The following is a 26,019-nucleotide window of genomic DNA, read 5'->3' as shown; positions in this document are numbered from 1 at the left end:
TTGGAATTCATTCTTCCATAAGGAAGAGCTGTATCTTATTTATTTATTTCAGTATGGACTTGTGGATATTTATTTTATTATTAGGATTATATACAACCCCATGCTATCATTATTTATGAAGTTGATCCAGCTTTGGCTACTGGGAGCTCTTTTAGACTGGATCCTATGTCCTTTTCACATACACACATTTTTGAGCACTTCCTTATTTCTGGCACCAAAAGATGCTTCTGCTATTTGTATTTTTCTTTTTTTAAATGAGTACACTTTATTTTTTAGAGCAGTTTCACGTTTACAAAGAAAGTGAGCAAAAAGTACAGGGAGTTCCCATATACCCCCCTCGGTTTTCCCTACTATTAATATCTTGCATTGATATGGTGTATTTATTACAATTGATGAACCAATATTGATATATTACTATTAACTTAAGTCCATAGTTTAAATTAGGGTTCACTCTTTGTGCTGTCTAGTTCTGTGGGTTTTGACAAATGCATAATGTCATGTGTCCACAATGACAGTAGCATACAGAAGAGTTTCACTAGCCTAAAAATTCCCTGTGTTCCCTCTATCCTTCCCTCCTTCCCCCCAACCCAAACTGCTGGAAACCACTGACCTTCTCACTGTCTCTGTAGATTTGCCTTTTCCAGAATGTCACATAGTTGGAATCATACAGTATGACGAGTCTTCTTTCACTTAGCAATAGGCATGTAAGGTTCTTCTATGTCTTTTCATGGCTTCATAGCTCATTTCTTATTATTACTGTATAATATTTCATTGTATGGATGTACCACCATTGATCCACTCACTGACTGAAGGACATCTTGGGTGCTTCCAAGTTTTGGCAATTATGAATAAAGCTTCTGTAAACATTTATGTGCAGGTTTTTGGAGGACATACGTTTTCAACTCATTGGCGTAAATACCTAGGAGTGTGATTGTTGCCTCATATGGTGAGACTATGTTTAACTTTGTAGGCAGCCGCCAAGCTGTCTCCCGAAGTGGCTGTTACCATTCTGCATTCTCATCAGCAGTGAATTCTTGTTGTCTTAACATCCTTCAGCATTTGGTGTTGTCAGTATTTTGGATTGTATCCATGCTAGTAGTTATGTACCAACTGTGTTGTTTAACTGGTCAAATCCAATAAAAGGTGCTGTCTGAAATGTTTGATGAAGGATGTGTCGTGAGAATCAGATTTCTTGGAATTGGGAAAGGAGCCAAAGCAGAAGCTAAGTTGAAAACAAAAAAAGAGGGACCAAGTCTCAGCCCAGTATGGCAAAATCTACCTGAAAGCAAAAATAAAACTGAATTCCCAAGTCTAGAGTCAAACTGAGGAAAGGAAGTACATTGGTATTTCTTAGTATGTGGATATCTCCTGTCTTAGTGTCTTAATTTGGGTTAGCTGGAATTTCTTCTTCAAGTACATTTATCAGAAAAGATAAATGGGTAATGTATTTTCTGACCCCATGCATCTTGGGAATGTTGGGAATGCCTTCAGGCATAGAAGACAAGTAAGCTGGAGTAGGTGGAACGTCTGTTGTGCTTTTCTGCTCAGCTTTTCTTGTTTGTCTTTTGTTGTCGTTGTTTTTGTTTTGTTTTGTTTTCAACTGAGGAAGGTTTACTCCCTCAACCCATGTATTTTTGGTATAATTATCACTTCAGAGTCGGTATGTACCTAGACCTGGTTAACTGTGATAACCTGTCCTTAATGACTTCTACAAGGGGTGGGAATATAATCCAAATAGGGCCAGTCAGGGCCTTTGAATTAAATTACATGCATGGCTTGTGAGCTGTATGGATGTAGAGCTGGGCTGCGAGGGGCCATCTTCTCTGCCATGTGAATAGAGTTCATCTGTGGCAAGAGAGAATGAGGCCAACGTAAGCAAAATGAAACAAACAAAATGAAACACGCAGATCTTAGAGATGGAGAGAGAGAACGCGAGTGCTGGAGGGAAGAAAATGAGAAAATGAGAGTGGGGCTAGCTGAATTGTTTGAGATCTTTGATCAGCTGCACTGGAAGTCTTACTCTTGGACCTTCCAGTCAGACAAGCCAATAAATTTCCTTTGCTTTTCTTAAGATAGTTTGAGTTGGTTTTCTGTCCTTTACAACTAAAAAATAGTAAGTATAGAATTGCTATTAGGAAAAGGCCATTGCTAGGAATAAACTCTACAGTAAAGATTTGGTTGAGTCTAAGTGTATCACAGGATGGAGAGGACCCCCATACCAAGGGCAAGAAAATCGTCCATCATTGTTATGCTGTTCCAAAACATATGGTTAAAGGGTGACCTCTTCTTTCTTTGGACTCAGACATGTGCCTGCTGAGACTGGAGCTTTAGAGGAATTGTCAGAATTTCAGGATGTTGCCTGCTTCTTGCACGTCTTTCAAGAAAAGAAAAAGCTTCAGTATAAATTGGTCCCTGTGAAAGCAGGAAGGAAATAGTATATAACTTCGTTAAGAGGTGCCTTTCCTCCATTTGGATGTGGGCAGTAATCTAAGACTGCTGGGGGGTCAGATAATCATGCACCTCATGGAACTACAAAAGCTAAAATCCCTGACCCAAGCTGAAGTTAGTGTTGGCAGAGGTTGGGAGGTGAGAGATGGAGTAGGGGTTGTGATTGGGAGGAATTTGAGAAATCCGGAAGCCTGATCCTTTAAGCCCCTCCCCAAACTATCCTGCTGAGCACTGGCTGGTGGGGAAGGTAACAATTCATTCCCTAGTAAACAGCCAACCCACCGGTTCAGCCTGGGCACAGCACTGATCCGTTCTGCCTCAATACCTCAGCCTGAGTCATTTAGGACTCTCGTAGCTGAAGGCTAAGAACTGCTGCTAAGAAACAGGTATGCAGAAGAGTCTGGTCTATAATCAAGGACAAGACAAGATTTCTGATTTTCACCTACGGAAGTAGACCCCATCAGTAGATGACTAGGGGTTTAAAAGTGTTGAACTTCCAGAGAAATATCAACTGGAAAGCACTTGCGATTGTTGGATTGCTAAGGCAATCCCCAGGTCCTTGTAATAACACCAAATGCAAGAGAGATGTTAAGGGGCAGGACCTCCAGAAGGATTTTTTCCTACATTCATTTTAGGCACAGCCTTGAAGAATAATGAATGTGGGCGATCTGTGCACAGGGAGAAGCCTGGGGTTGTCAGATTGGTTTCGCTGTCAAGATGTAAATTCTTGCTGTGTTATTCTGTAGGGTCTGGTACATGCTGTGGCATACATCATGGCACCCTTTCTGAATGGAGTTTTTGTTTTTTAGTTTTTTTGGCCGCACCACGAGGCATGTGGTATCTTAGTTCCCAGACCAGGGATTGAACTGCGCCCCCTGCAGTGGAAGCACGGAGTCTTAACCACTGGACCACCAGGAAAGTCCCCTGAATGGAGTTTTATTGGAAGATATGCTATTTTTCCTCCTCTACTGTGTAAGGGAGCTATAGGGGATCATTACATTGATCATAAACTGCAGGTTATTTTTTTATTATAACTATTATTATTGTACCTTTATAGTGAAAAATTTCAAACAACCACTATAAATATCAATAGAATAATGAACCCTGATGTATCCAACCTCAACAATGGTCAGCTTATAGTCAATCTGGTTTTATGCATATCTCCACTCACTAGATTATTTTGAAGCAAACCCTACGCATCGTATCATTACATCTGTTAATAAGTCGTAAGTATTATTTTAAAAAACCCGTAATACAATAACACCCAAAAAATTAACAATGATTCATTATTATTATTAAATATCCAGGCAGTGTTCAGACTTCCAGTTGTTTCTTGAATGTAATTTTAAAAATATATATTGCAGGTTATTGAATCAAGAGAAACCATATCTGGATATCAGAGATGTGTACATCACCCAGAGATCCTGGGCATGGAGGTGGGGTAGTAACTGGATGTGATTCTGTGTTGTCTCTCTTTGGAGTAAGTGTGACTTTAGTTATACATTAGTTGGACATACATTTGTTGGACAAATATCAGGTGGAGGGACTTTTGAAATTGTTTGAGTTTGTGTTAAGTAGGCATGGGGGAAATGTAGTTCATATTTGCTCTTATTGTCTGCCCACTCTTTCTTTCTATGAAGGAACTGTCTCCCTCCCATCTCATTAGGTTCTTGTGAGACTGTTAATCACAGTGTATGCGCTGTCTGCAGGACCAGTGTGTGACTCAGGCCTTACCAATAATGGGCCAACTTCGCATCCATGGTGATTAGACATGGTCTGAATACAAGCAACCAAAGTATTCTCATGAGATTGAAAATCTCATGGATGCAGGGAGTCTGTCATCCGTTTGAATCATGAGCTAAAACAATGTGGGTATGGAATTTTTTCCTTGGCCACACTCCCTGGGATAGGGAAAGAGTGTACATAACAGTGGGAGAGAATGAGGCCAATATAGAGAGAAAAGCAGAGACAGGATGAAGCAAGAGTTGGCGGGGTTGATGGCAGGGAGGAAGAGAGAGAGGGGCAATGACAATATTTGAGCCCTTGGGTTTAGCTGTACCTAAAGTTACCTTGGAAGTTTTGTGAAACAATATATTCATTTATTTCCCCTTAAGCTAGTTAGAACTGGGTTTCCTCTCGGTTGCAACTAAAAGAGTCATAAAAACTGGGTATAAAAATCTTGAATTACAACTTTTGCCCCTCAAAATTCTATATACTCTGCTTAATTTCCTGCTAACATTTAATAATACAAAAGAGTGGAATTCCTGGTGGTCCAGTGGTTAGGATTCTGAGCTTCCAATGCCAGGGTCTGGGGTTCCATCCCTGACTGGGGAACTAAGATCCCGCAAGCCATGTGGCACGGCCAAAATAATAATAATAATAATAGGAAGGAGAAGTTTGTGATCAGCCTGACTTCCCTCCCTTTATTATGCAATTCATTATTCCTGTCTGGATGCTTGAAGAGTTTTTTCTTTATATATATTTTCCCTCTGAAACATTATGGGCTCCTTACACCTGCATAATTGAGGCTTTTTCCAATTTGTGATTTTTTTTCAACTGTGTCTTTGATTATAATTTCTATTCCACTTGCTTTGGTTTCTTTCGCCTATAATTCATAGGTTGGATGTTTATAAGTTGGGGATGGTGGGAAATAACAACATTCTGACAGCCTCCAAAAGCAGCAGCTAGTCAGTAAAGGTCAGCTATCCAGTTTCTGGGTTGGGACAAGTCTTGCATTCTTATTCCAGGGAGCCAGAACGTTTGGGAGAATTGAACGGACTTTGTACCTTTTTTTCAGATGGGTAGTCTTTCTATTAAGGCAGCATAACACAAGGATTTACCAACTGCACTCTTCAGCACAGTTCCATCAGTATGGTGGTTAATGAAAATGTTAGTTTTTAAGTCCCCCCCTCCCTTCTGATTCATGGTTATTTTAAGGGAAATTTTAGAGAGACTGTGTCAGATGCCATTTAAAGTTGAAAGTCTTTTCTGTTGACTTAAGAGCCAGTTTCTATCATGTACTTTGTATTTTCAGCATTTAATTAATTAATTCAATTCTCAAACCAGCATTATTGAGCAACTTTTATATGGCAGACCCTGTGGTTGGCTAGGCTATAAAATTGAATAAGATGCTATTCTAATTCTTAAGGACCTAGCAATCTAGTGGGTAGATAGATGTACAAAACAACCAACTACAAAGGACTGGTAAGCCTATGATATACACAGTGCTCTGGGAGCAAATTGGGAGGTGACAGACATTTGTATCCAGCTTTGTAGAATCAGTAGGAGCTTACCAAATAAATGGAGAAGAAGCATTGCTGTATTATTCTGCTATCATTGACCTGTGTCATTTGAATGGGATGTGATGGGGGCTCTGCCTGTATATGGATATTTCTTTTCAAAATTTCCCTCCACTGCCTTTAAATTTCACAAGCGTTTTCTTACAACTGACCGATCTGCATGCCACACACAGTATATGGGATGAGACGGGCAGCTTTGCCTCTCTCCTTGTCAGTTTAATTTCGCTTTTTCTCTACCCACTGGGTATGGAGATGCTGGGTTCTTACACATTTTAATTGCTTATCTATTGCAAAATATATTTATGTAATTTTGAAGGAAAGCAGTGATTTATATTAGCAGAGAATGGGAGTGTTTAAAGGGGTAATCTAGTCTAACCTCCTCATTTCCAGTTCCATTTTCTAGTTGTTAAGGTCATACAGCTAAGTAGGACCAGAGCAGGAATTACGATCACGATGATGAAGATTGCACAGCACTGGCAATTTTCACAAACATTGTTGCATTTAATGTTCACAAAGATCCTCTGAGCCTTGTATTATTATTATACCCCATTTACCAGGGAGGAAATTAAACTTAGCAATACCAAGGTATTTGTTTTAAAATGTTGTATTAAATCTCTGGACTTTCAGTCTAGTACTTTCTTTGTTACTCAGTGAAACCTCATTGGTTTTTGTTTGTTTAATTGAATTCTAATTTAAAATACTTTTCAAACTAGGATCTAGGATTATCTTTTTTTCTTTTTGTGTTTTTTTTTCTTTTAGGATTATCTTTTAAAAAAATAATAAAATGCATAAATGGTATCTAGCCCAATATCTGATTTCCTATATTTCTTATAGTCTATATCACAGGTAATATTTCCCATACTCCTTGATATTATACCGCTTTGTATTATTGTCTAGTTTGTATTTATATGATTCGTGTTATCTGAGCAAAAAGCCTTTTCCCTGTTCAAAATCTAGTAATTTTCTATTACACCCCCTCTTTATGACTTCTTTTAAGTTCACCAACTGTCAGCTCTTTCCCGCCTCTCCATGGCAGATTGCCAGATTGTATAAATCATGCCTTTGGCTATTCTTGTCAACAACTGAAGCAGAATTTTTGCAAAAATCTTGTAAACAGTGTGTTGCAATGTTAGTGGCCTCTGCTACTAATGCCTCCCTTTTCTTTCTTTTAATATGAGGCTCAGTCCCCTTGTTTTATGAAGTGGACCATTTCATCTTTCCTCCACATGCAGCTAGCTAGGCTTTTCTCATGGATTTAGTAGAAGCTGATCTTGAAATTTTCACAAAGGTGCTTCTTCTCTTGCTCCTTTAGTTTCCATTTGGATCCCTAATGGGAGTGATGTTGAACACCCATCATCTCAAAGAGTCCTATTTTCGAATCCTGACCCTGCCACTTTCTGGTTGAGTCATCTGGGGCAAACTTTTCCAACCTCGTCTGTAAAACGGGATCACATTGCACATACCTAATGGCAGAATTGAGAAGATGGAATTACCATTGTGTTTTTCAGCCACACCACATGGCATGTGGGATCTTAGTTCCCTGACCAGGGATCGAACCCACGCCCCCTGCATTGGAAGCACAGAGTCTTAACCACTGGACTGCCAGGGAAGTCCCAAGAAGATGGAATTAGATGAGAATAGTGCCAGATACATAATGTTTACAAAAAAGAATGTTGATTGCCACTTTTATTATTCTTGTAAATAATTCTTTCTTTGGTTGAAGTTTCTCTTTGTTGTCAAGCTAACCATTCAGTAATATATCACAAACTCACCACTGCCTTCTCTCTTTTGAAACATTGTAAGTCAGTTGTTTTGTTTTTGCCTAAACTCTATTTCTTGAGCATCTTGACCCAACTCTCTTTTTAATTATTTTGCTTCATTCTTTTCCTATGAATTTTAGGGCCTACTACTCTCTGGCATCTTTAGATTGGAGCAAATGGTCCCTTTGAGTCATTCCTCTGACATTTTTAGCCACTTTATATCTCTCAGTAGTTTGCTAACTCCACATATAATCTGATAAACCAGTTCCCAAGAAGTCAGTTTTAAGATAGTGGAAAAATTGGTATCTATCACTTTACAGTGATATGCTCTGGTAGTTCTATTGCCTCATTTCCTGTTTTCCCCCCAAGCTTTTAGAAAATGCATTCACATAAATATTCTTCAATTCTGTATTATTCATATTAATTTCATAGGCTGTGATTGATTATTTCCAATCCTGTCCCTTTTAGTTGAAGGGCAGTCAAGATCCTCTTCCAATTCTAATGCTTCTTTTTATATTCAGGAAACTCACCATTTAACAGATATAGCAACAACCGTAAATGCTAGGATACAGGGACACAGAGGGATAAAAAACATGGTCCATCCTTCAAGGAACCCATAATAAGTAAGTTGTCCCTTCCTTATTTCTTTAAAAGACATTCATATCGTTTTATTTGCATAATCGTTAAACTTGGCTTCTTACATAAATGAGTATCTAGTCCTACATCCTTGGAATAATTCTTACCATCAGGACTATCCTAAGGCTTATATTAAGGGGAAAAAAATATTAGATGGTTCCCAAAAGAAGTGGTTTGTGGTTTGGGTATAATTTGCTTAGTATTTGCATATGCCTATTTTGAAAAGACCTAGTGTTTCAAGTTAAAACACTAAGGCTATAAATGAGAGCAGATTTCTTCCTTCATGTTTGGCTGCCATAATTGATACCGATTCCAGAAACGTATAGCCAGAAGTGAGTCAACAGTTAAATGGAACAGAGAAGAGGAAAAAAAAAAAGTCTCAAGAACTCTTCTAAGACAGTAATAGCCCCCATCTGGAATTTTCCTCTCCTCTGTAAGAGCTTTTGCAGTTAGAGTGCAGTGTGGCTGGATGGAGCTCTGGTTTGCATGCTGCCGGCTGAGGGTCACTCCAAGTCCACCCCGTGCTCAGCTATTTCCCTTACTGGCCTTTGAGTTAGAGCATGGAAGACCCCCTGCCAGAATAGAAATGTTTAGACACAGAATTTTATTGCTGAAAGGGATCTTACAGATCATTATACCACAGAGATTCCCAAGCCTTTTCAAGCGTGAGAACCCCTTTTCAATCTCAATGTTTTTTGGATTCCCATGTAGTAGGACTTAAACTTGTAGTATGCATGGATTGAGAAGGTATATAATGACAATATGCCACTATGAGTTCAATAATCATTTGCATGAATTTAAACTTCGTTAACCAGAACAGCAGTTACATATATTTGAAACAAATAGCTATACCTGTATGAGTGAGACATATCATTTATTTCATCTATAGCCTACTAGGTATACACATGGATTTGGAGATCCCATGAATCTGGAGGGCCCTGGGGACCTGCACCTTGGAAACCATTGATCTAATCCAGTCTCCTATTTTAACAGATGAACATAAATGTGGTTTATGGATATTAAGTGACTTTCTAAGGATACAGCTAGTTGGTGGCAGAGTCCAGTTCACTGACACCTTTTCCACTGTGCCTCAGCTGTCTTAAACTTATCTGAAATTATTATTCATCCAGATCAGCAGAGAGAGGTACTGTAAATGAACTAGCTCAGAGGAAACTATGATTGTGTACCACACACAGGAAAACATGCTCCTGTATATAACAATAACAAAACAGATCAATTAGATTAATTAATTAGTTTGTATATAGAATTAATTAGATTGTATGTAGTTAGATTGTATATAGAATTCTTGCATAACTTGTCTCACTTGACAATTACATATTTCTTGAGGATTGCAAGGAAGTAGAGACCTGTGTTAGGTACTTTATAAACTGTGGAGTGAATATGAAAAATGCTGACTTTCTGGCCACAAATAATAACCCCTCTCAAAAAAAAATGCAGAGGAAGAATTAAAAACCTTAAATATTATGGGTTTTTGGCAATGAACGGGCACAAAAGTCAGCAAGAATGGACATCCTCAACTTCTGCCAAGTCAGGAGGAGCAGTTCTGGCTGCTGAGTTGAGAAGAGAAATGAGAAAAATCACCAGCCAAATAATACATTCTAATACTGGCAGACACAGGAGGGGGAGTGTGTCAGAGATATTAAAAAGCCATTCAGTGTGAGAACGATGCGATTCAGCTGGGGAAAGAAGAAAAGAACAATTGATATTTCCTGGATATTTATTAATGTTTAGATACAAGAGGTTGTATTGAGAGTCGCCAAGTCTTCAGCCTGTTTCCTCTGAGTGCTTGATACGACGTGAAAGATGCTGAAGAGAGTGTGGTTCAGATCCGTGCTCTCCCTGGGTGACCCATTTCTGCCAGTACTGCACTGGGTTAGAAAACTTCAGGGGTTTCCTAGACTAGCTTTAGGTCTCTTTTGATCTGGATGACCCTTGGGAGTCTGAGTTGATTTTGATTCCTGTGAAAATTTGGGTCATTTGGGGGTAGATCTTGCCTGGTCCAATCATATGTTTTGTGTGGACATGGTAATAATGAGGGTCCATTCAGTTATAGCCAATAGTGTCTCAAGAAGGTCAAGGCTACTTATCTAGTTATGCTGTGTATCTGTTTTCCATAGATAGAGGATCTATTTCATGAGCAAAGGTTGCCATCTTCATTCCAACCAAATGATCTGAAACTATGAGCTGCAAAAGGAATCTTAAGGGAAAATAGGGCTGAACGTGAGCAAATCCATTCTCACCACCGGAAGCTGTAACTCCACCTGCATTGTCTCTGGGGGACAGCCCACCTGACTGAGTACTTAGAGAAACAGAGTAGATATAACTGATATTGACAGAAAAGTTGTACAAACAGATCGTGATTAATTCTGTAGTCCTTACGGCTGAATATAACAAAGCTGGGGTCCAGGGACTGTTGCTTTGCCTCCATGTTCTCTACCCGCTTGTTCCCGAGACTCTAGGTGTCAGAGGGAGGGAATGGCGTTTGCCATAGAGCAGAACCCTTCCTCTTCTGAGTAACTCGCCTGTTAGCGCTGCAGTGCTGGCAGCGGTCCTGAGAAGGGCTCTGCAACGTGGGCTGGTTAGCAGGAGCATTTTCACTGCAGGCAGGTTCCGTTGCCTTGGTGAAGTCCCCACGCATCTGAAGAGTAGCTCATCTGTTTCCGGCTGGGGATCGCTTGTGCTCACCCAGGCACCCATGAGAAACCTGGGAGACTGGTGAGCAGGTGCTGGCTGAACCGGGAACCTTTAAGAATCAGCCAACAAAATAGATAATTTTACTCAGTACAATTCCAGGAGGACTAAGTTTTGGAGGAAATGCTGTCAGAGAAGCGTTTTCAGTGTCAGGGGCCTAGGGCAGGAATGGTGAGTGGAGAAGGAGGAGGGAAGAGGAAGAACAGAACGAAGCAGTGAGGGGGTGAGTTGGGGGGTGAACGGGCTGAGAGATTCTTAGCACTCGGGTGGAGAGAGTTGTCTAAGAAAGATTTTAAGGATGTAGCCTTTATGATATGCTTGTAAAACCTCTCACCCTGCTGCTTCCTGAAAATCACAGTAAACATCTACATTGTGCTCTTTCCAGTGTGGGCGTCAGGACCCACCTTTGGCTATTGAGCCGTTGAAGTGTGGCTGGTCCGAACTGAGCTGCGCAGCAAGTGTAACATACGCACTGGATTTTTGGCGACTTAGTGTAGAAAAAAGAATGTAAAATATCTATTGCATTGATAATTTTTTACATTGAATACTTGTTGAAACAATAATATTTTTAATATATTGGGTTAAAGTATATCATTAATGTTAATTTTACCTGTTTCTTTTTACTTAAAAAAATGTGTCTATTAGAACGCTTAAAACATAATGTGACTGATGTTATATTTCTACTGGATAGCACTAATCTACATGATTCTTCAAAGCTACTGGAGTTAGATTTGTGTTTATTTTGGGTTGGTATTGGTGGTGCTACAGGGTTGTACAAGCAGACACTCGCACCCTTGTCTGTTGATGGCCAAAACGGAAGGGAGGGTCAGACTTGATAAATCTCAGGCTCCAGAAGGAGCATTGGTCAGCAGGCTTTGGCAAGTACGTCTGAGTGCCGAGACCTGCAGACATTTGGAAAGATTCAGAGTCAGAGAAATATCTGGGAGAAATGGGGCCTGACTTAAATATATCGAAAGGAGACCAAGTTTTCCTACAAGAACAGAACTGGTATTAACAGAGAAACCTCAGAGGGCAAAGATGGGAAACAGCGGGGTTGGGAGAGAAGGTGCAGCCTTCTTTGCGAGCGTGTCTTGCCTCAGTAAGACGGGAATAAAGACACAGACCTACTAGAGAATGGACTTGAGGACACGGGGAGGGGGAAGGATAAGCTGGGACGAAGTGAGAGAGTGGCATGGACATATATACACTACCAAATATAAAATAGATAGCTAGTGGGAAGCAGCCGCATAGCACAGGGAGATCAGCTCGGTGCTTTGTGACCACCTAGAGGGGTGGGATAGGGAGGGTGGGAGGGAGATGCAAGTGGAAGGAGATATGGGGACATATGTGTACGTATAGCTGATTCACTTTGTTATAAAGCAGAAACTAACACACCATTGTAAAGCAATTATACTCCAATAAAGATGTTTAAAAAAAAACAAAAACAAGAATGCCTGATGCCTGGGAGGGATGAGAAAGAGGAAAAGAAGAAAGGACGGAGGGGAGAGAGGGGAAGGAAGGAAATAGAACTGAATTGAGAAAAATAGCCACGCAAGGCTAGACGTGGTTCGTGTGGTCCCTGATAGATCTTGTGAGTTTGAAACAGCTTGAGAAATGACCACTCCGTGGAGCAGAAATCCTCTGTAAAACCCCCACAAGTAAAGAAAAAACAGGTTTCCTGAATGTTCAGTAGCAGCAGTCGTGAATCTATTTATTTGAGAAACGGCTTTGAAGCTGCCCCAATTCTTTGTTAAGACAAGACTGGGGAGAAAGGAGTATTTGCATAAGTGATGAGGTGAAAGGGCTTCTGGCATCCTCAAGATTGAATGCTTCCCAGGGATACGTCCTTTAGCGCCCTCCATAGGAGGGCAGGGAGTCCCTGGCTGCATCCCTGGCACAGTGTTATTCTGTAGCGGTGTGTATATATATCGCTCAACTATTTGGAGCGCGACTGGGCCCTTCAAGTAACCAGAATAACACCCTTCATTTCACTTTACGGCCAGCAAAGACACTCATTCCAAAGAGTTAGTAGAAACACGTAAAACCCTTCAGTGGAGTACAGCCTCTGCTCTGGGTCTGAACAAGTTCAGTCCAATTTCTCATCCCATAACTCCTGCGTCTATGGAGCCAGGCAGTTAAAATGAATGACCCGAGGCGCTGCAAGGGTCTGAAGTGCCTCACAAATCATCAGAGAAAGACTAAATTATGTCCTGAACTTACCAAAGCCAAAAAGTGAACTAATAATATATTTTAGAAACAGTTGCTCCAAGAGCTGAAACTGAAAACATGGTGATGTTTAACTCCAATTTAATGGGAACATCCAAGTAATTAAAAGGCCCCACTCTTAAAGCTTTCTGGTTGATTGAAGGTGCTTTGCATATTGGAAACAGGTATGAAAAGCTTTTATGTGTTAAGGGTTCTCTGAGGCAAAATTGTTAACACTACCCACCTGGTGGACCACCTGCATCGGTTTAGCTAGAACTAGTTAGAAATGCAAATTCTCAGGGCCCACCCCCAAATCTGCATGTTATCAACATCTTTAGGGGATTCTAGGCACGCTGAAGTTTGAGAAGCACGGGCCTAGGGGACTAGTGTGTCTCTTGGAAAGGAAGGAACACCCTTTCCTTGAACAGGGCCTCTGGGGACCACAGGTAATCCTTATTTTATGTTCTAGGCACTGGGCTAAGAACTTTACACAACTTACCTCATTTTAATCCTTCAGCAGTTCTAAGGAGGCAGTATTAGAATTAATGCCACTTTACAGATAAGGAAACTGAGATATAAAATCATTAAGCAATTTGCCCAAACCCACATGCCCTAAGTAGGAGAACCGGGATTTACATCTAGGCTGCCACTCTTTGGCAGGACGTGATTCAGTCTTTTTCACTTGGGTTTTCTTTTTTTTTTTCTTTTTTTTTTTTGCGGTACACGGGCCTCTCACTGTTGCGGCCTCTCCCGTTGCGGAGCACAGGCTCCGGACACGCAGGCTCAGCAGCCATGGTTCACGGGCCCAGCTGCTGTGCGGCATGTGGGATCCTCCTGGACCGGGGCATGAACCCGCGTCCCCTGCATCGGCAGGCGGACCCCCAACCACTGCGCCATCAGGGAAGCCCTTCATTTGGGTTTTGAGCCATCTACAAGATGGGCAGATAGGGAGTTCTGTGGGTCCTGCCCACATGGGTTTGCTTTGTCCTTTCCAAAAAGCCTGGGATTTCCTGCTTAAAAGTCCCACAGAATCTAGATGGTGGAGTGACTTCCCTAGATCACATAGTTAATGGCATAATCCTGGCTGGAGTGCAGGCTCTCTGACCTTTCATCTCATATGTTACAATAAAAAAAAAAACAAAAAGCAAAACTGAGACCATAAAATTGAACTGAAATACCGTCTTTTAGGAATAATGTCTGTTAAATTTGGAGGTTTACTCTTACATGACTCAAGATAGCTCAAGGAAAGGGGACTTATTTAAAAGTGGGGGTGGAGGGAGTCAGTGACACCCCTCCTTTCACCCATCGCAGTCTCTTGAAGCACACGTTCTGTTTCTCTGTTCTCTTCCTCTCCCTTCTGCAGGCAAGGCTGTCTCCACTACTCCTCTGCTTATGGGTGAATGAAAATGGCCACCCCAGCCCTGATTGGACAACATCCTTCATTTCACACGTCAGCAATCATGTGAGCATGGTTTTGTGTCTCTTATTTCTAATTCTCCAGTCAGAGGATTCTAAGCTATTCACTGATCTCTCCTATTAATCAGCCAAGTCAAGTTGTTATTAAAACAAAGGCAAGAAGGCTACCCCTTTCAGTAGGGGCATGGGGGTAATTCCAAATAATGGATTGTAGAGTAGGCAACCCTGCCCAAATGTTCTACTACATTTAAAAAAAAAATAAGATCATACCTCTTGTAGCTTTTTTTTTTTTTTTTTTACTATTTTGCCAAAATACTTCCCTGCCTATAAATAATCTCGTACCTCCTCAGTTTTTGTGATGGTGATACAAACGGCATATCCGTTGTGTATGGCTCTGCCTCGGTTTGCTCAACCAGCTGCTGTTGGTGGGTTTTCTTTCCTCCAGGTATTTGCCAATATAGTCAATGTTGTAATGAACAACGTTGTCATAAATCTTTGTGCCGAGTCTTAGTTCTTTTTTTAGGATAAATTCTTAAAAGGCAAAACTGCTATGTGAAGAAGTGTGGCCATTTTTAAGGCTTTAGAAAGAAATACATACCCCAGTTACCTTCTGGAAAAGCTGTCCCAGTTCAGACTCCTACCGGCAAGGGAGTAAACCTTCCCACAACCTCACCAGCACTGGGGATTATTCTTTTTTATCTTTGCCAATTTTATAGGTAAAAATTGAGCTCATTGTTCTTTTAATTTGTGTTCTGGCTGAGGTGGAGCAATTTTTTCACATGTTCACTGGCCTTTTGTATTTCTGGTTTTGCAACATATGTCTTTTGAAAACCTCAGCTGCGCTTTACACAGGAAAAAGATTTTGGCAGTTGTCATTAAATGTCTGCTTGTTCCTTATTCTAGTGGCGTCCTTTATTTGACGCCACCAACCTGAAGGTAAACCAGCATCGCGTTATTAGGATAATAGTATTTGAGTCTTCAAACAACATGTAAAGCTAAGCCTTTAGTTTATTACACTGTCCTTTATGAAGATGTTCTAGGAGAGGCGAATCGATCTTCCAAGCTATGTGATAAAATGTCTGAGACCAGAATACCTAGTTGGCTGAAATGGTGGGATAGGGGTAAAGTGAGAATATGAAAGATGTCAAAGCAGTTGGAGTTCTTAAGGGAAGAGAGTTTTTCATACTATCCTGATCTCTAAGGAGGGGGAGAGGAATCTGTATGGGAAGTTGACTGTTACTTTTTCATCCTTGCTTTACATCCATCATTGAAAGGATGGACCCCTATCTCCTGTTCAAGTTGAAGTGTGGGTAGTTTTGAGCCTCACAGTTACTTCCTGGGACTTTGAAAATGATTCAGGATAGAAGACTCCCAAGAGATCAGATTGAGGTGACAGTAGGCTCATTGAGAATCACAGGTCAAGACATTCTGAGGAATGCGGGATGGTGGAGCTTGGCTACACGGGTCAGAGATGTCCTTCTGTATAGGCAGTCGCCTCTGGTTTGATTCGACAGGGTTTCCCAAGCTTCCCTCATGATAATGATCACCTGATGTATTCACTAAAAACAAACATTCCAGGCCCACTTATTCAGACTCTTCAGGCAAGGGCCTGATGAGTCTACCATTAGAGAAATTTGGAAAACACAAATTCAGAGGTTCTGCGGGAAGGCCTTTTATAGCAGATAGCTTTTAGGATGTCCATTCAGCCTATACGATAGCCACCAATACAATACAATACAATTCCCTACCCCTAGGTCGGACCTTAGTACTCATGGTTGGGCTTTGTCATACCCATGTCCCTGGCCGCAAAGGAAGCCAGGCTGTGCCAGTCAGATTTTCTCTTTGTAAATTAAAAATCGTATTTAGAGGTAGCCAATCTGTCTCTAGAATTGCAATATGGAATCTCAAGAGCATGGGGCAGCTATATTCTGCCATGTGGATGAAGAAGCTGTTAAGATGGTATACAGGAAGACAGAAGAATGAAACACAGATGCCCTCTTGGCTTGCAATAGCTTGACTTGCTTTCAATAACATGTATCTCTACTAAAACACTCTAATATAAAAAAAAATCATCTGCATGTAACTAAAACCTTTACCTTGAACATCAAGTGGAGTTAATGGGTCTTCTATTTTATTTTATTTTTAAAATTAATTATTTAAAAAATTTTGCATTTTATTTTATTTATTTTTTATACAGCAGGTTCTTATTAGCCATCAGTTTTATACACATCAGTGTATACATGTCAATCCCAATCGCCCAACTCATCACACCCCCACCCCCACTCCCCCGCCGCTTCCCCCCTTGGTATCCATACGTTTGTTCTCTACATCTGTGTCTCTATTTCTGCCTTGCAAACAGGTTCATCTGTACCATTTTTCTAGGTTCCACATATATGCGTTAATATACTATATTTGTTTTTCTCTCTCTGACTTACTTCACTCTGTATGACAGTCTCTAGATCCATCCACGTCTCTACAAATGACCCAATTTCGTTCCTTTTTATGGCTGAGTAATATTCCATTGTATATATGTACCACATCTTCTTTATCCATTCGTCTGTTGATGGGCATTTAGGTTGCTTCCATGACCTGGCTGTTGTAAATAGTGCTGCAATGAACACTGGGGTGCATGTGTCTTTTTGAATTATGGTTTTCTCTGGGTATTTGCCCAGTAGTGGGATTGCTGGGTCATGTGGTAATTCTATTTTTAGTTTTTTAAGGAACCTCCATACTGTTCTCCATACTGGCTGTATCAATTTCCATTCCCACCAACCGTGCAAGAGGGTTCCCTTTTCTCTACATCCTCTCCAGCATTTGTTGTTTGTAGATTTTCTGATGATGCCCATTCTAACTGGTGTGAGGTGATACCTCATTGTAGTTTTGATTTGCATTTCTCTAATAATTAGTGATGTTGAGCAGCTTTTCATGTGCTTCTTAGCCATCTGTATGTCTTCTTTGGAGAAATGTCTATTTAGGTCTTCTGCCCATTTTTGGGTTGGGTTGTTTGTTTTCTTAATATTGACCTGCATGAGCTGTTTATATATTTTGGAGATTAATCCTTTGTCTGTGGATTCGTTTGCAAATATTTTCTCCCATTCTGAGGGTTGTCTTTTTGTCTTGTTTATGGTTTCCTTTGCTGTGCAAAAGCTTTTAAGTTTCTTTAGGTCCCATTTATTTTTGTTTTTATTTCCATTACTCTAGGAGGTGGATCAAAAAAGATCTTGCTATGATTTATGTTAAAGAGTGTTCTTCTTATGTTTTCCTGTAAGAGTTTTATAGTGTCCGGTCTTACATTTAGGCCTCTAATCCATTTTGAGTTTATTTTTGTGTATGGTGTTAGGGAGTGTTATAATTTCATTCTTTTACATGTAGCTGTCCAGTTTTCCCAGCACCACTTATTGAAGAGACTGTCTTTCTCCATTGTATATCCTTGCCTCCTTTGTCATAGATCAGTTGACCATAGGTGCGTGGGTTTACCTCTGGGCTTTCTATCTTGTTCCATTGATCTATGTTTCTGTTTTTGTTCCAGTACCATATTGTCTTGATTACTGTAGCTTTGTAGTGTAGTCTGAAGTCAGGGAGTCTGATTCCTCCAACTCCGCTTTTTTCCCTCAAGACTGCTTTGGCTATTCGGGGTCTTTTGTGTCTCCATACAAATTTTAAGATTTTTTGTTCTAGTTCCGTAAAAAATGCCATTGGTAATTTGATAGGGATTGCATTGAATCTGTAGATTGCTTTGGGTAGTAGAGTCATTTTCACAATGTTGATTCTTCCAATCCAAGAACATGGTATATCTCTCCATCTGTTGGTATCATCTTTAATTTCTTTCATCAGTGTCTTATAGTTTTCTGCATACAGGTCTTTTGTCTCCCTAGGTAGGTTTATTCCTAGGTATTTGATTCTTTTTGTTGCAGTGGTAAATGGAAGTGTTTCCTTAATTTCTCTTTCAGATTTTTCATCATTAGTGTATAGGAATGCAAGAGATTTCTGTGCATTAATTTTGTATCCTGCAACTTTACCAAATTCATTGATTAGCTCTAGTAGTTTTCTGGTGGCATCTTTAGGATTCTCTATGTATAGTATCATGTCATCTGCAAACAGTGACAGTTTTACTTCTTCTTTTTCAATTTGTATTCCTTTTATTTCTTTTTCTTCTCTGATTGCTGTGGCTAGGACTTCTAAAACAATGTTGAATAATAGTGGTGAGAGTGGACATCCTTGTCTTTTTCCTGATCTTAGAGGAAATACTTTCAGTTTTTCACCATTGAGAATGATGTTTGCTGTGGGTTTGTCCTATATGGCCTTTATTATGTTGAGGTAGGTTCCCTCTATGCCCACTTTCTGGAGAGTTTTTATCATAAATCGGTGTTGAATTTTGTCAAAAGCTTTTTCTGCATCTATTGAGATGATCATATGGTTTTTATTCTTCACTTTGTTAATAATGGTGTATCACATTGATTGATTTGCGTATGTTGAAGAATCCTTGCATCCCTGGGATAAATCCCACTTGATCATGGTGTATGATCCTTTTAATGTGTTGTTGGATTCTGTTTGCTAGTATTTTGTTGAGGATTTTTGCATCTATATTCATCAGTGATACTGGTCTGTAATTTTCTTTTTTTGTAGTATCTTTTTCTGGTTTTGGTGTCAGGGTGATGGTGGCCTCATAGAATGAGTTTGAGAGTGTTCTTTCCTCTGAAATTTTTTGGAAGAGTTTGAGAAGGATGGGTGTTAGCTCTTCTGTAAATGTTTCATAGAATTCACCTGTGAGGCCATCTGGTCCTAGACTTCTGTTTGTTGGAAGATTTTTAACCACAGTTTCAATTTCATGAATTGTGATTGGCCTGTTCATATTTTCTATTTCTTCCTGGTTCAGTCTTGGGAAGTTATACCTTTCTAAGAATTTGTCCATTTCTTCCAGGTTGTCCATTTTATTGGCATAGAGTTGCTTGTAGTAGTCTCTTAGGATGCTTTGTATTTCTGCAGCGTCTGTTGTAACTTCTTTTTCATTTTTAAGTTTATTGATTTGAATCCTCTCCCTTTTTTTCTTGCCGAGTCTGGCTAATGGTTTATCAATTTTGTTTATCTTCTCAAAGAACTAGCTTTTAGTTTTATTGATCTTTGCTATTGTTTTCTTAGTTTCCATTTCATTTATTTCTGCTCTAATCTTTATGATTTCTTTCCTTCTGCTAACTTCGGGTTTTGTTTGTTCTTCTTTCTCTAGATCCTTTAGGTGTAAGGTTAGATTGTTTATTTGAGATTTTTTTGTTTCTTGATGTAGGCTTGTATAGCTATAAACTTCCCTCTTAGAACTGCTTTTGCTGCATCCCATAGGCTTGGGATTGTCGTGTTTTCATTTGTCTCTAGGTATTTTTTGATTTCTTCAGTGATCTCTTGGTTATTTAGTAACGTATTGTTTAGCCTCCATGTGTTTGTGTTTTTTACATTTTTCCCCCTCTAATTCATTTCTAATCTCATAGTGTTATGGTCAGAAAAGATGCTTGAAATGATTTCAATTTTCTTAAATGTACTGAGGCTTGATTTCGGACCCAAGATATGTTCTATCCTGGAGAATGTTCCATGCGCACTTGAGAAGAAAGTGTAAACTGCTGTTTTTGGATGGAATGTCCTATAAATGTCAATTAAATCTATTTGGTCTATTGTGTCATTTAAAGCTTCTGTTTCCTTATTTATTTTCATTTTGGATGATCTGTCCATTGGTGTAAGTGAGGTGTTAAAGTCCCCCACAATTATTGTGTTACTGTCGATTTCCTCTTTTATAGCTGTTAGCAGTTGCCTTATGTTGAGGTGCTCCTATGTTGGGTGCATATATATTTTTAATTGTTATATCTTCTTCTTGGATTGATCCCTTGATCACTATGTAGTGTCCTTCCTTGTCTCTTGTAACATTCTTTATTTTACAGTCTATTTTATCTGATATGAGTATTGCTACTCCAGTTTTCTTTTGATTTCCATATGCATGTAATATCTTTTTCCATCCTGTCACTTTCAGTCTGTATGTGTCCCTAGGTCTGAAGTGGGTCTCTTGTAGACAGCATATATATGGGTCTTATTTTTGTATCCATTCAGCAAGCCTGTGTCTTTTGTTTGGAGCATTTAATCCATTCACGTTTAAGGTGATTATTGATATGTATGTTCCTATGACCATTTTCTTAATTGTTTTGGGTTTGTTTTTGTAGGTCCTTTTCTTCTCTTGTGTTTCCCACTTAGAGAAGTTCCTTTAGCATTTGTTGTAGAGCTGGTTTGGTGGTGCTGAATTCTCTTAGCTTTTGCTTGTCTGTAAAGCTTTTGATTTCTCCATCGAATCTGAATGAGTTCCTTGCTGGGTAGAGTAATCTTGGTTGTAGGTTCTTCCATTTTATCACTTTAAGTATATCATGCCACTCCCTCTGGCTTGTAGAGTTTCTACTGAGAAATCAGCTGTTAACCTTATGGGAGTTCCCTTGTATGTTATTTGTCATTTTTCCCTTGCTGCTTTCAATCATTTTTCTTTGTCTTTAATTTTTGGCAATTTGATTACTATGTGTCTCAGCGTGTTTCTCCTTGGGTTTATCCTGTATGGGACTCACTGCGCTTCCTGGACTTGGGTGGCTATTTCCTTTCCCATGTTAGGGAAGTTTTCGACTATAATCTCTTCAAATATTTTCTCGGGTCCTTTCTCTCTCTCTTCTTCTTCTGGGACCCCTATAATGCGAATGTTGTGGCATTTAATGTTGTCCCAGAGGTCTCTTAGGCTGTCTTCATTTCTTTTCATTCTTTTTTCTTTATTCTCTTCCACAGCAGTGAATTCCACCATTCTGTCTTCCAGGTCACTTATCTGTTCTTCTGCCTCAGTTATTCTGCTATTGATTCCTTTTAGTGTAGTTTTCATTTCAGTTATTGTATTGTTCATCTCTGTTTGTTTGTTCTTTAATTCTTCTGGGTCTTTGTTCAACATTTCTTGCATCTTCTCGATCTTGGCCTCCATTCTTTTTCTGAGGTCCTGGGTCATCTTCAGTATCATTATTCTGAATTCTTTTTCTGGAAGGTTGCTTATCTCTGCTTCATTTAGTTGTCTTCCTGGGATTTTATCTTGTTCCTTCATCTGGTACATAGCCCTCTGCCTTTTCATCTTGTCTATCTTTCTGTGAATGTGGTTTTCGTTCCACAGGCTGCAGGATTGTAGTTCTTCTTGCTTCTGCTATCTGCCCTCTCGTGGATGAGGCTATCCAAGAGGATTGTGCACGTTTCCTGATGGGACAGACTCTGGGTCTTCTATTTTAAAAATGAAAATTATTCTGGAAAGATTAGGGCTATCAAAAATACATAATTTAATGTAAATTACTTTAACCGGATTACTGCAAACTCTGGCAACAGGAGTGTTATTTTTAGGGAAGAGGGTGGGGAGTGGGCCATGAAGGTGATGTGAGGAGAGGCAAAATAGGTGAAGAGTCACAGCAGTGGTTTTAGAGACTAACAAGGGAGCATGGAGCCTGGATATGGTCATTTCTATGTGGTGTTTACACATTTTCCCCGTGTGCTGGAGAGTGTGCAGGTATTTCCAATCTAGGCTGATCTAACCACCAGTGTGAGTGTCAGGTGGCATTTAGGATCTGTCAGTTTCAGTTTTTGCTGCTGTAAGTAATACCTGGTTAGGATTCTCGAACTGAAGATTAAAAACATGAGTGGGTTATTTGAAGACAACACAGTGTGCTTAGTAGAGTTGATTTAGTGTTCATTCAACTAGTCAGCTCATTACACAGGTAGTTATGTTTAGCTCTTTCTCATCACACAAGGGCAAGACAAATTTTTCCTCCCTAACTCTCAGGGCTGAGTGCATATCTCTTCTGGGTGTCTTGATCCATTTTTCCCTTTTGTTCATGATTAAAGGTCTATGGACTCCTTCAGGAAGTTGTCTCAGAATTCCATTAGCATCACAGTTTCTAGACTTTCCTACCAGGTCAGTAACTTGTTAAAAGCTCACCTTCTGGTTCCTGAGATTTCTCGTTGGCTTTCTGCACATTTGGTCCTCATCCATTCTACTATCTCCTGTTTTTCCCACTATTTTCCTATTTTTATTTCATGTGTGTAGCTGGAAGGGGAGCTCCATATCTCCCAGGAAGGCTTGCTGTTGAAGAGGGAAATATCTGACTTCCCAGGAGCTTAAGGTTCTTCATATTCTTTTAAAACAAGCCCCAACATGGGACTTCCCGGGCGGTCCAGTGGTTAAGGCTCTGCGCTTCCACTGCAGGGGCTGGTGGGGCGGGGTGTGGGTTTAATCCCTGGTCAGGGAATTAAGATCCTGCATGCCAGTGGTGTGGCTGAAAAGAAAAGGAAAAAAACAAAAAAACGCAACCCATGGAAGGAGGAAAAGCCACTGAGCTTTGAAGACATTGGCAAACCTTTCAGGATCTGAGGCACTGCTGCCTTTAACCCTTTATTGCCACATCAATGATTCATTTTGTTGTTTTAAGGACCTCCCTTCCTTTGCTAGGGAGGTACTTTTGCATTTCACTCTAAGTTCCCCAGAAAGCTACAAATGTGAGCTTAATCTAGGTTGTTTGATGCAATTATAATTTTATCTGATGGTCTGGGTGATACGTTTAGAAAAGGAGTATCTGAGGGCTGGTCCTGGAGGTCCAGTTCTAGGTCCCTGGCTGAGTTCACAAGGAAAACACATCGCAAGGAGGACATATCTGATCTCTGGGAGCCAAAAGGACCCTAAGGTTACATTCTGCCTGAGAATGGGGCTCCCTGATGCTCTTCAGCTGTGGGCTGGGAAGGCATACTAGAATGAAGCTAAGAAAATCTGTGCTTTCTTGAGAGTTTCTTTTTTTAAAATTTTTTTTAAAAATTAAAAAAAAAATTTTAATTGAAGTATAGTTGGTTTACAACGTTGTGTTAGTTTCTGGTGTACAGTAAGGTGATTCAGTTTTGTGTGTGTGTGTGTGTGTATATATATGTATATTCTTTTTCAGATTCTTTTCCATTATAGGTTATTACATGATACTGAATATGGTTCCCTGTGCTATACAGTAGGACCTTTTTGTTTATCTGTTTTATATACAGTAGTGTGTATCTGTTAATCCCAAGCTCCTAATTTATCCCTCCCCCGCTTCCCCTCTGGTAACCATAAGCTTGTTTTCTATGTCTGTGAGTCTGTTTCTATTTTGTAAATAAGGTCATTTGTATCTTTTTTAGATTCCACACATAAGAGATATCCTATGACCTTTGTCTTGACACCTTCTTAAGGAAGGGGTGTAACAATATGGAGATTTGCATGTGTAATAAATTTTTATTAACTCTTATGTCAGTTTTCAGAGTACTTTGCAAATGCGAACTCCCAGCTCTCACTGTGCATGATTTTTCTCATTTATGGCTGGGCAAACAGAAGCATAAAGAGCAGCAATGACTGGTCTGAGATCACCGAGTTAGTGAAATAGGCAGAGCTCATAGACTAATTATCTCTTACTGCACCTCTTGCCCAGCCAGTCACCCTCACCCTTAGTCTTCCCTGACAGCTGCCATCCACAGCTCCTTAGGAAAAGGGAAATTCAAGCACAGATGAAGGAAAAGGAAATTGTTTCAGTCCAGTGTTCTCTTAACATTTAATTCAAACCTGTGCTGTTGGACTAGCAGCCCCCATGTGATTTAACATAGTGACGATTAAGTCTAAAGAGAAAAGCATATGTACAGTAAACTAACACTGATGCATTTTGGGGGAGAGAACTGCTGACTCGCGAAATACACATTTATTTCCACCACGTGGCTATAGTGACTGCTATTTGTTTCTTTCTGTTCACTCAGGGATTAAATTGAGTTTAAGCAGCCTGGAACAGTTTGATGCCTTCTCCTTTCAGCCATGGCAAGTGCCAGGTGGCCTGCCTCTAGAATCTGACATCCTGTTGGTGAGGATAACGACCCACAACTGAGATCCTTTGGCTTTCTTTAGGCCCGTCTACGAGAAATAAATCAGAATGATGCAGAGCTAAGAGCATGAACTTTGGCCACAAATGGTCTTAGGTCCGAATTCTGTCAGTAATGGTGTGACTGGGTCCTCTGTGAGAATTGTCTTTCAGGTCATGATTAAATAGCATATGATAGGTGGGTAATAATAATGATAGTAGTAATAGTAATTGTTATTAAAGCAGCCACCATTAAATGAGTACTTACTACACACCAACCACTGTGCTAAGTGGTCTCAGTCTTGACAACAGCAATAGGAAACGGGTACTGCTAATAAATGTATACTTAATGTCAGTTGCTCTTTTCCTTGACTGAGTAGGTATTTACTGAGCATTGGATACGTGCAGACATCATACTAGGTGTTGGTGATTTAGCATTAAATGGGTCGTGATACCACCTCTCAAGGAGTTCTTGTACTCTTGGGGGAATGGGGAAGAAGACAAAGGAAATACGAAATGATAAGGACTATCAGGGGGTATCATGGGAGCAAATGGAGGGGAGAATATGAAACAAAGTAGGAGTTAGGGAAGGTTGAACCCTCAGGGTTCTGTGGCTCAGGAGATTGCTGGACTGCTAAGGTCATGGACTTCTGAGTTCAAGTCCAGCGCCCTCTACTAATCCTTCCCTCCTAGATGAGCGTCATCACTAAGACAAGACCCTGGGAAGCTTCTTCTCAAGGAAAGGATTACTTTAAGGAAAAAAAAACAAGAATCTTTATTGTGAAAGTTTTCAAATTCACAAAAACAGAGAGAACAGAATAATAGACTCTTTTACTCATCCTCCACATTCAGTAATCATCAACATTTTGCCACATAAGCTACGTGCAAAGGACACTTTTACTGGGGGGCTCTGCGGGTGATTCCGAAGAGACTATATAAATCCTTTGTCCATTTCCCCTTGTCCTATATCCATAAACTGGATCTTCTCTCCTCCCTCCGTTGTGAAGACACCCCTTGATTCTAACAGGAGAGTGAGTGTCGGGCCTGTGATCCGACCTCCATCACTGCTGGAGTAGGACAGCCCCACATATATGCTGGAATAGCATCTCCTTTTAAACAAAGACAGGATTATTATTGCAGTAGTCAGATTTGCATTTTGCACATACGCACTTTTTTTTTAAACATCAGTCATAATGCCTGGTTTGGTGAACAATGCCTTAATCATCACATGGTCGGTGTAGTAAGACCATCTTTAGCAAATGGATTGGACACAATAGACATCTTGGTTAAGATGCTAGACCTCACTGGGTGACTATTGTCACCCACATCTATTATGTGGCAATCATCTGGTGAATGCTAGATCTGACTGTGAAAATAGATTTGCACTTTGTCTTTTTTTTTTCCTCCTTATTCTCCATCAGTCCCAGCCCCTGGAAAGGAGTCTGTCTCAGGCAGCATGCTCTGAGTAGCGATTTTGAAGGCAGGGGAAAGAAAAAACCAAAAACCAAAAATGAGTGCTTAGACTACTAACCCATGGAATTTATTTTGCGGTGCATATTTTCGATTACAAAAGAACTGATTGAGCTTATGAAACAAGACTAAGTCATATCTGGAAGGGAAATTCTCTCTAGCATTCAG

At 40.0% G+C, this 26,019-nt stretch overlaps 1 protein-coding gene across 3 annotated transcripts in view; it reads left to right on the top strand.

Annotated features, from left to right (window-relative positions):
• Window positions 1-26,019, top strand: part of TMEM178A (transmembrane protein 178A) — a 229,639-nt gene that overhangs the window by 128,612 nt on the left and 75,008 nt on the right. For 2 of the 3 annotated variants that reach the window (XM_079940541.1, XM_079940542.1), the window contains one exon: window positions 14,424-14,522. The gene's annotated coding sequence lies outside the window, so the exon portion shown is untranslated. Of the gene's footprint in view, window positions 1-7,951; window positions 8,131-14,423; window positions 14,523-26,019 lie in introns of those variants that run through there. The other variant, XM_079940543.1, reaches the window with a different exon arrangement.

Source organism: Stenella coeruleoalba (assembly GCF_951394435.1).
Source record: "Stenella coeruleoalba genome assembly, chromosome: 13".
Classification (NCBI taxonomy): Eukaryota; Metazoa; Chordata; class Mammalia; order Artiodactyla; family Delphinidae; genus Stenella; species Stenella coeruleoalba.
Note: the sequence above shows the minus strand (reverse complement) of the source record. Positions and strands in the feature narration are given on the sequence as shown.